General features: G+C 42.1%; 1 long non-coding RNA gene across 1 annotated transcript; it reads left to right on the top strand.

The window, feature by feature from the left end:
- Positions 1 to 3,175: 3,175 nt before the first annotated feature.
- Positions 3,176 to 10,497, top strand: LOC106589724 (uncharacterized). The gene is made up of 3 exons (XR_001324897.3): positions 3,176 to 3,332; positions 3,701 to 3,762; positions 6,936 to 10,497. It is a non-coding gene; the product is annotated as an uncharacterized LOC106589724 (long non-coding RNA).
- The last annotated feature ends 298 nt before the right edge of the window (positions 10,498 to 10,795 follow it).

The raw sequence follows: 10,795 nt of genomic DNA, 5'->3' as shown, positions 1-10,795 counted from the left end.
ACGAGTTTGGGATTAGGAACAAAAAAAAACTGAAATGAGGTCATGTTTCCCGCTATTCACCCTTTACCATCTCTCGCAGCCCCAGCCAAGGTGTCTCGTCAGTGGTCACGCCTGGCATGCGTCCATGGTATGCGCTGATGTCACCATTGCTGGCTTGTAAAAATGTCATTCCTAAACCGCTAGACACCTTCAATCATTTGCACTCTCCTCATAGATAAGGTGACATCGCAGAATGCCTGCCTAATGGCTAGTCAGTCAGAGCAGATTTATTGCGCGGACGGTGACAAAACTGCTCAGCTATGCGCTTCCGTTCGTGATACCCACTCGCACTTGCCATAAACAGCTGACTGACACATGCAGCTTGAGTTCGACACGCACAAGGTCATACGGTAAAAAGGTACATGATGAGAGGTCCTTACCGCATATATGCTGCTATTTAAAGACAACAACGAAAAGTGCCACAAAAAATATATCATTGAACTTACAATTTGTTATTTGGACGAGGCTACTATATAATATGCCTAATATATGCATGGTTCTTTCAGGGGGGATGTTTAACACTTCACATAATTCTGTATATAGGCTTACTAGCTAATAATATTAATAATAACAATAATTGGTATAATCAATAGCAGTGCAGTCATAAGGTCACTATTTGGCATGAACCAATATAATAATTTCGCAATTTCAAATTGTGTTATAACTGTTTTATAAAGATAGACTATGTAGCTTAATTAATGCAAAATGTTACCAAAAAGTAAATTCCATAGTAGGCCTGTCAGTTATGTATTTTTTGGATCACTCATGTCGACATACATTTTCATAACTACAGAGTAACTCATTAAAACATTATTGCTGGTAAACTATTTTGAATGGTGCCCCTATAAATGTCGGTCTGTTATGACAAGCATGTGGAGGCATGTGCATGGTCAGCAGCTGCCTTTTTTAGAGAACACAGCTTGAACTGTAGGCTAGATCTGACATTCAGACATCCATTTAGTTGGCTACCAACATCACTCATTTTACCCGTCCTTAAAAGGCCACAGAAGAGGCTAGATGTGTGTGTCACAGGTTAAGTCTAGTAGTATCACTACCACAAACATGATCATGAAAATGAGTATGGTGCTGACACAAGGAAAATTATTGTATTGTACTGTATTAATTGCCTTCCAAACTATTGGTATGACCAAGACAACCTCTTTTGTTTCATTACCCTCGTCTATGTGCCTCTATCTACAAGTTAGAATGAGTTTCAATGGATGACCACTGAGCAGCTGTAGTTGTTTGCACCATGTCCTTTGTACTTGATAAGACTCTGCTCCAGTAGCCTGCAGGTCACAATGTCAAGTCCTGAGGGATATAGGAGTATTTCTGAATTAAAAATAGGCTTGTGTGAGATTCCTGTTCTTGAAATATATCTTGTTGATTCTAAAAATAGCAGTGTAAATCCTGCAGCTGTATTTATCAGTTTTAATGATAAGGTGCAGTTGGACATTGTATTGTCGTTAGTATATTATTGTATCATATTTCTGTGAGCATTGATGCCATGCTTACCCACTTGGCACATAGGCCTATGCAAGTTCAGCATCTAGTTTTGGCAACTATCATGAATTCAAAGTTGTCAACTAACATGAATTCAAAGTCAAATCAAGAACAAATTCAACCATGCCATTGGATTTAGTTTAAAAGTTAGCTGAAAAACAGAAAATCACCAAATTCCTTGAAGTTGATGACTTTTTGCAAATCCAATCAGTTTTTCCATTGATTCAACATAGATTTTTTTAGTTTTTGATTGAAATGACCTGGAAACAACATTGATTCAACCAGTTTGGTATAATAATGATGACAAAACTCTTCTGTGGTCGCACATTGAGATTTGTGGTTGCAAGTATGATTTACAAATGTGTTATTTAATTTTGCAAGCTTGTATCATGACGTGTGAATTTTTTTACAACAGTCACAAACTTGTAACTTGACATTTGAATACATTCAATAAGATTTGCAAGCATCATTTGTTTACAGAATTATTACAAGTCCATTTGTGACAATTAATATTCAGCTGTGACTATAAAATACACTTGGAGATGTTTTTATCTGTGCATGCTAAGAGATCTGTCACTATTGTCACGTTGGATTCGTATATTTGTAGAAAGAGATTTGCAAGTAAAAAAACTGGTTTGAGCAGCTTTGGTGGCAGGGCCTTTTAATCAGCCAAAACCACAGCTGCTATTGCTTCAACCATTGGCTGGATTGTTCCATCAATCAAATCTCAGGAAGTAGCTTGAAGAGGAGAAGTAATTTCTACAAAGTAACTTTATTAACGTTACTCGGCCTGAAGTACTAGAATAAAACTATTTACTTGAAGGAAATCATCTATTTTATATGTGTACATCGATTTTTTGGGGTGAAATGGCATGACAGTAGTTTGTTTAAAGCTGTAACTTGTTGGGCGACCCAGCCAAATTCACATAGAAATATGATTTACAGATCTGTCATTGAAAGCAAGTCTAAGAAGCAGTAGATCTGTTCTACGTGCGCCGTTTCTATGCTTCCTGTTCTTAAGTTTTGTTTTTGCGTCTGAAAAGATATTTCACAGCGTTTTGATTGGTACAATGATTCTCTACATTGCTTGTTTTGTCACATAAACTGAAATTAGGCAAACTATTAGAATTTTTGCAAACAGGAAATGGTGGAGCAATTTCTTCATATTGCACCTATAACATGTGAAATATAATCACAGATAGAACAGACTTTTCACCTATGTATACATGTGAAGCATCCGGTTGGCGTTTCCACTTACTACCAAATATGGTGATGAGAGGAAGCTCAGTAGCCGGCAGTGAGAGAAGAGATGGATTTTGGCCAACGTTCTGCAACTTTTCTCATGATTGAAACATTTGATCTCCATACAGTTTTTTGTTTCCAAAACTAGAATCTGTAACAAACAGAGTGGACTGCATTTTGTAGACTTTACCCTTTGTCAAAGTTGCGTTGTTTAGAAGGAGTGCGAGGGTGAATTTAGTTATTGCGTACAGCACGTCACAGAGTAGGCGTTCCCTAATGGAAAACGTGCAAATAAATGCTAGTACACGCCAATAGGATCTTGCTAACTTGTGATTGGCTCTGCCAACTCCTTGCTTGTTCCGCCCATTATGTTTCATTTGCTACCATTGGAAATGACAGGCTCTATTCTATCTTGGGTTAGTTATAAAAACTTTGATATAATGGTACATTTCATTTGAAATTTACAGCAGCTAATGTCAGCTAGCTGGCTTCTGACATTCATCCTAGCTTTACAATCAACTGGCTGGCTTCATCAGGCAGCTTTAGATGTGAGTAGAAAGCACATATATTTGCTAGTTAACCATCTGATTGATAACATGTAGCTAGCTAGCTGTCAACATGTAGCTAGCGTACGTTTGCTAAATTGAAACTGCTGGGGGGGAAAACTGTAGCTAATAATGTTATGTTACTAGAAAAGAAAAACTATATATTTTAAAGAATTGTTACTGACTTTTGAACACTTTTTGTCAAACTACTTCGTTCCACTGCCTGTTTATTGATTAAATAGGCTGCATTGGTATAATTTAACTGAATAGGCTTGTACACATATACATGCATGCTTAATTAGCCTAGTTAGCCAAATGACTGCCTGACTAGGCATATTGTTATTCATGTTTTTGTTGTTATTGCATTTCAGCTGGACAGGGAGTAAGATTATTAGAAAGCAGAATGCTGCCAGACAACCTCAGGACCATAGAGGTATAACAGTCAGTGCTTGTATTTTATGTAACCACTCATTTATACGAACTGCTACAGACACAAGAACCGACTTAATTTGTCCTATTCTTCAGGCTTGTCTGTGAAATATATTTTAGTTGGCAACCAGTATTCAGACCCCTTGACTTTCCACACTTTGTTACGTTACAGGCTTATTCTAAAATTAATTAAATAAATACAAATCCTCATCAATCTACACACAATACCCCATAATGACAAAGTGAAAACTGGTTTCTGCAGCATTGAAGGTCCCCAATAACACAATGTCCTCCATCATTCTTAAATGGAAGAACTTTGGAACCACCAAGACTCTTCCTAGAGCTGGCAGCCCGGCCAAACTGAGAAAAACAGGGAGAAGGGCCTTGGTCAGGGAGGTAACCAAGAACCCAATGGTCACTTTGACAAAGCTCCAGAGTTCGTCTGTGGAGATGGGAAAACCTTCCAGAAAGACAACCATCTCTGCAGCACTCCCCCAATCAGGCCTTTATGGTAGAGTAGCCAGACGGAAGCCACTCCTCAGTAAAAGGCACATAACAGCTCACTTGGAGTTTGTCAAAAGGTACCTAAAGGACTCTCAGACCATGAAGAACAAGATTCTCTGGTCTGACGAAACCAAGATTGAACTCTTTGGCCTGAATGCCAAGCGGCACGTCTGGAGGAAACCTGTCACCATCCCTACGGTGAAGCATGGTGGTGGCAGCATCATGTTGTGGGGATGTTTTTCAGCAGAAGGGACTGGGAGACTAGTCAGGCTGGAGGGAAAGATGAACGGAGCAAAGTACAGAGAGATACAGAGCACTCAGGACCTCAGACTGAGGTGAAGGTTCACCTTCCAACAGGACAATTACCCTAAGTACATAGCCAAGACAACACAGGAGTGGCTTCGAGACAAGTCTCTGAATGTCCTTGAGTGGCCCAACCAGAGCCCGGACTTGAACCCGATCTAACATCTCTGGAGACCTAAAAATAGCTGTGCAGCGACGCTCCCCATCCAAACTGACAGAGCTTGAGAGGATCTGCAGAGAAGAATGGGAGAAACTCCCCATATACAGGAGTGCCAAGCTTGTAGCGTCATACCCAAGAAGATTCGAGGCTCTAATCGCTGCCAAAGGTGCTTCATCAAAGTACTGTGTAAAGGGTCTGAATACTTATGTAAATATGCTATTTCCCATTTGATTTTAAGTAGATTTGCAAACATTTCTAAACATGTTTTTGCCTTGTCATTATGGGGTATTATGTGTATATTGATGAGGAAAAAAAAAAAATACATTTCAGAATAAGGCTGTAACGTAACAAAATGTGGAAAAGTCAAGGGGTCTGAATACTTTCCAAATACACTGTACATTAATAAAAATGTATTCACCCTGGACACTTGCATTGATTTTAGACCTTTTGGAGTCATAAGCACCAAGTGCTGTCTTGTTGGAGAAAGTCTATATGATGTTTAAGTTACCGAAGTAGTTAGTAAAAATGTTTAGAACAGACTTTAAAAATGTACTGTTTTGTAACAACTTGAACAGGAGTAGTTTATACCAACCTTTATTGAGTTTGGTGATCATCCCCCTAATTTGACCATTAAAAGCCTTGATATTTGCTGATAACTGACAACAGAGTGGCAGGTTCTTTTGATGTGCTGCTTTCAACTTCCATGGCCCAGCAGACTCACCTGGGGACAGGGGGATTGACACGTTAGTTTGTCTGGGTAACTTTTAGAGGGAGGAGATAGCATGAGTTTTGGAGTGAGTACAGTAAATCCAATTCAACCAGTGGCCCTGGATAATATGCTATATGTCATCACACAGAAAGATAGCCATTGTGATGGAGATTTGCATAGTGCATAAAGTATATTACCACCAGCAGCGTTTACTTCTCTGCTCTGGAGAGATCGCATGTAGTTGGTCAGAAGGCTCTGGAGGTCCTTGGAATATTTTCTCTGTACCACCTGTAAAGAGATGGATAGAGGTACTGAATGCAATTGACAGAGAGAGCAAGAGAGTTAACATTTACATTGTTGATTATTACATGAGGACTATAAGGGTACCTTCCAATCAGAGAAATAAAAGACACAGCATCCCAATGGCTTTCAAAGAGTGTGTTGGGGGAGAGGGTTGTGCTGTCCTGTCTGTCGGAAAAGTTGCAAAGATTATCCTTCAACCAATTGAAAATGTAAAACAGCGTTTTCCCCGAGCAAACAGGTGTGTTGGACATCTGTTTCATGCCTTTGTGATTGAAGGTAGCCTTAATCAGTGGTTCAAGTTGTATCTTCATGTCTGTAACTTCACTCTCCCTAAGCCTTAACCTTGACCTCCCATTGGCCCAGGGCCTCCTGCCAAACCATATGAGTCTCTTTGACAGGGAGTTACTCCAGGAGTAGATATGTTAATGGTGCATAGGGCTTCTTCACTCCTCATATATATATATATATATATATAAAACAGGCACGGATTTAGGTATGGGTGACATAGGTAGCCGCCCAGGGTGGCATCTTGTCGGGGCGGCATGGGGCTCCCGCACAAAAAAAATCGGAATGGTGACATTTGCGTGATCGGTTTCTATCGCTCATTTGCACGTCACGTCAATGATATCATGTCACCGTGTGGGTCTGTGTGTCAGTTAACCTTGTCGGAGTGAGCGCCCTGATTCTAGTTTGTGAGCTAGGCAGGCTACTGTCTAGGAAGGTCTCCCTCTCAGAAGTACGAGATGGCGGGGGTAGTCCGAGGTAGGGGGAGTGGGGGAATCAATGAAATAGCGCACCTCTAACTTTGTACAGTACTAATGCAATTAGTAAAATCAGTCACACTACGAAATGGTACCAAATAAACCACATATTCTTGATTTGGTTGACTTTCATTGAGGTGACATCATAAAGGTGTTCTGTGATTGTATTGATTAGGTCCTGAGCTCAATAAGGGGAATTTCCAATGCTGTAGGCTAACTTAAAAGATGTCTATAATATGCTGATATTTTGTATCTTTTGTGATATATTGAGTCTTTTGGGGTGTCTTATGCCTAGAATTAGCCAAGGAGGTTATATGGTTCATTTGGTTCCTATTCTGAAAGTTTGATAAATTGTGCATAATGACATGTATATTTCATTGTACAATAAATGTATTTAGGGTGTCAGACTCATCTACTGTATTTCAATGCAAATTCAGGGGCACTTCTGAAATATTTTGGAGCACCCTCTGGCACTGGTCAGAATGAGGAGCCATCTACCTCCTCAGCCACACAGGCCTCTTCAGAAATTATCTCTGAGCCTCAAGATGAGGAGCCATCCACCTCCTCAGCCGCACAGGCCTCTTCAGAAATTATCTCTGAGCCTCAAGATGAGGAGCCATCCACCTCCTCAGCCGCACAGGCCTCTTCAGAAATGATCTCGGCGCTTCAGGATGAGGAGCCATCCACTTCCTCAGGCACACAGGCCTCTTCAGAAATTATCTCTGAGCCTCAAGATGAGGAGCCATCCACCTCCTCAGCCACACTGGTGTCTTCACAAATGTTGTCTGAGCCTGAGGATGAAGACCCATTTGCTTCCACTTCTCCCCAGCAGGATTCTTCAGGTGTGTTTGTTTGTTTGTTTGTTTGTCCTGTGTGAATTTAAGTATGCTCTCTAATTCTCTATTTTTTTCTCTCTCTCTTTCTCTCTCCCTCTCTCTCTCGGAGGACATGAGCCCTAGGACCATGCCTCAGGACTACCTGGCCTGATGACACCTTGCTGTCCCCAGTCCACCTGGCCGTGCTGCTGCTCCAGTTTCAACTGTTCTGCCTGCGGCTATGGAACCCTGACTTGTTCACCGGACGTGCTACCTTGTCCCACACCTGCTGTTTTCAACTTTATAGAGACAGCAGGAGCGGTAGAGATGCTATGAAAAGCCAACTGACATTTACTCCTGAGGTGCTGACCTGTTGCACCCTTTACAACCACTGCGATTATTATTTTTTGACACTGCTGGTCATCTATGAACATGCTGAGGATGAACCACTGTCTACAGACCCTGTGACAGGCCTTCAGTTCTGACTGACAGGATTTGGACACAATTAGTTTGTAGAGGACCAAGTGAGGTACCAGCTAACATTGTTTTCCCAAGGAATGAGATTGATGAAAGAAGTTGCCACCACCAGTATTTCAGGAAGACCATGGTGAGTGGTGAAAAAATCCCTAGAAGTTGGTTGGTGTATTCTGAAAGAAACAACAGCCTCTTCTGCTTCTGCTGCAAACTCTTTTCTAAGAAGAAAATGAATTTAGCAAACTCAGGACTGACAGACTGGGAACATACAAGTTCTTTGCTGACTTCACACGAAAGCAATCCAGAACACCAAAACTGCATGAAAACATGGAAAGAACTGGCAATGAGGATAAAAAAGGGGAAACAATTGATAAGCATGAGATGGCACTTATGGAGGCTGAGAGGATAAGATGGCGAGAGGTGTTGACACGTCTGACTGCCATTGTGCAGTCTCTGGCAATTAGAAATCTGGCACTAAGGGGACACACAGAAACACTGTACTCTCCATCAAATGGAAATTTCCTTAAAGAGGTTGAACTGATGGCACAATTTGATCCAGTCATGAAAGTGCACCTTAACCGTGTCCAAAAAGGGTCCTCGAGTCACACCACCAGCTTCCTTGGCCACCAAATACAGAATGAACTCTTCAATAAGCATTTTTCTATGACTGGCCATGCTTTACACCTGGCTACCCCTACCCCGGTCAACAGCCCTGCACTCCCCACAGCAACTTGCCCAAGCCTCCCCATTACTCCTTCACCCAAATCTAGATAGCTGATGTTCTGAAAGAGCTGCAAAATTTGGACCCCTACAAATCAGTCGGGCTAGACAATCTGGATCCTCTCTTTCTAAAATGATCTGCCGAAATTGTTGCAACCCCTATCACTAGCCTGTTCAACCTCTCTTTCGTATCGTCTGAGATTCCCAAAGATTGGAAAGCTGCCGCGGTCATCCCCCTCTTCAAAGGGGAGACACTCTAGACCCAAACTGCTACAGACCTATATCTATCCTACCCTGCCTTTCTAAGGTCTTCGAAAGCCAAGTTAACAAACAGATTACCGACCATTTCGAATCCCACCGTACCTTCTCCGCTATTCAATCTGGTTTCAGAGCTGGTCATGGGTGCACCTCAGCCACGCTCAAGGTCCTAAATGATATTATAACCGCCATCGATAAGAGACATTACTGTGCAGCCGTATTCATCAACCGGGCCAAGGCTTTCGACTCTCAATCACCACATTCTTATTGGCAGACTCAACAGCCTTGGTTTCTCAAATGATTGCCTTGCCTGGTTCACCAACTACTTCTCTGATAGAGTTCAGTGTGTCAAATCGGAGGGCATGTTGTCCGGACCTCTGGCAGTCTCTATGGGGGTGCTACAGGGTTCAATTCTCGGGCCGACTCTTTTCTCTGTATACATCAATGATGTCGCTCTTGCTGCTTGTGATTCTCTGATCTACCTCTACGCAGACGACACCATTCTGTATACTTCTGGCTCTTCTTTGGACACTGTGTTAACTAACCTCCAGACGAGCTTCAATGTCATACAACTCCCCTTCCGTGGCCTCCAACTGCTCTTAAATGCAAGTAAAACTAAATGCATGCTCTTCAACCGATCACTGCCCGCACCTGCCTGCCCGTCCAGCATCACTACTCTGGACTGCTCCGATTTAGAATATGTGGACAACTACAAATACCTAGGTGTCTGGTTAGACTGTAAACTCTCCTTCCAGACTCACATTAAGCATCTCCAATCCAAAATTAAATCTAGAATCGGCTTCCTATTTCGAAATAAAGCATCCTTCACTCATGCTGCCAAACATACCCTCGTAAAACTGACCATCCTACCGATCCTCAACTTCGGCGATGTCATTTATAAAATAGCCTCCAACACTCTACTCAACAAATTGGATGCAGTCCATCACAGTGCCATCCGTTTTGTCACCAAAGCCCCATATACTACCCACCACTGCGACCTGTACGCGCTCATTGGCTGGCCCTCGCTTCATTCTCGTCGCCAAACCCACTGGCTCCAGGTCATCTACAAGTCTCTGCTAGGTAAAGCCCCGCCTTATCTCAGCTCACTGGTCACCATAGCAGCACTCACTCGTAGCACGCGCTCCAACAGGTATATCTCACTGGTCACCCCCAAAGCCAATTCCTCCTTTGGCTGCCTTCCCTTCCAGTTCTCTGCTGCCAATGACTGGAACGAACTGCAAAAATCACCGAAGCTGGAGACTCATATCTCCGTCACTAGCTTTAAGCACCAGCTGTCTGAGCAGCTCACAGATCACTGCACCTGTACATAGCCCATCTGTAAACAGCCCATCCAACTACCTCATCCCCATACTGTTATTTATTATTTATCTTGTTCTTTTGCACCCCAGTATCTCTACTTGCACATTCATCTTCTGCACATCTACCATTCCAGTGTTTAATTGCTATATTGTAATTACTTCGCCACCATGGCCTATTTATTGCCTTAACTCCCTTATCTTACTTCATTTGCACTCACTGTATATAGACTTTTTTTTCCTTTTTTTCTACTGTATTATTGACTGTATGTTTCGTTTATCCCATGTGTAACTGTGTTGTTGTATGTGTCGAACTGCTATGCTTTATCTTGGCCAGGTCGCAGTTGCAAATGAGAACTTGTTCTCAACTAGCCTACCTGGTTTAAATAAAGGTGAAATAAAATAAATTAAACACATTGAACCTGGTTGTGGCTAATGCTGCTAAAAGTTCTGTCAATGCCACAGGTTACTTTGGCATCTTATACAAACTGTACACCTTGTTCTCAGCCTCCACACAGCGATGGGCCATCCTGAAAAAACATGGGGACATCACTTTGAAGATGTGGACTGAGACAAGGTGGGAGAGTAAAGTTAAGAGTGTTGAGCCACTGATGTATCAGGCAGCAGCGGTGAGAGAGGCACTGATTGAGGTGAGGGATCAAACCAAAGACCCTGTGATAAAGATTGAGGCCCAGTCCTTGTCAGAGGAGGTGG

Source organism: Salmo salar, chromosome 28 (assembly GCF_965601325.2).
Source record: "Salmo salar chromosome 28, fSalSal1, whole genome shotgun sequence".
NCBI classification, from domain to species: Eukaryota; Metazoa; Chordata; class Actinopteri; order Salmoniformes; family Salmonidae; genus Salmo; species Salmo salar.
The sequence above is the reverse complement of the archived record's forward strand: the minus strand, read 5'-3'. Positions and strand labels throughout refer to the sequence as shown.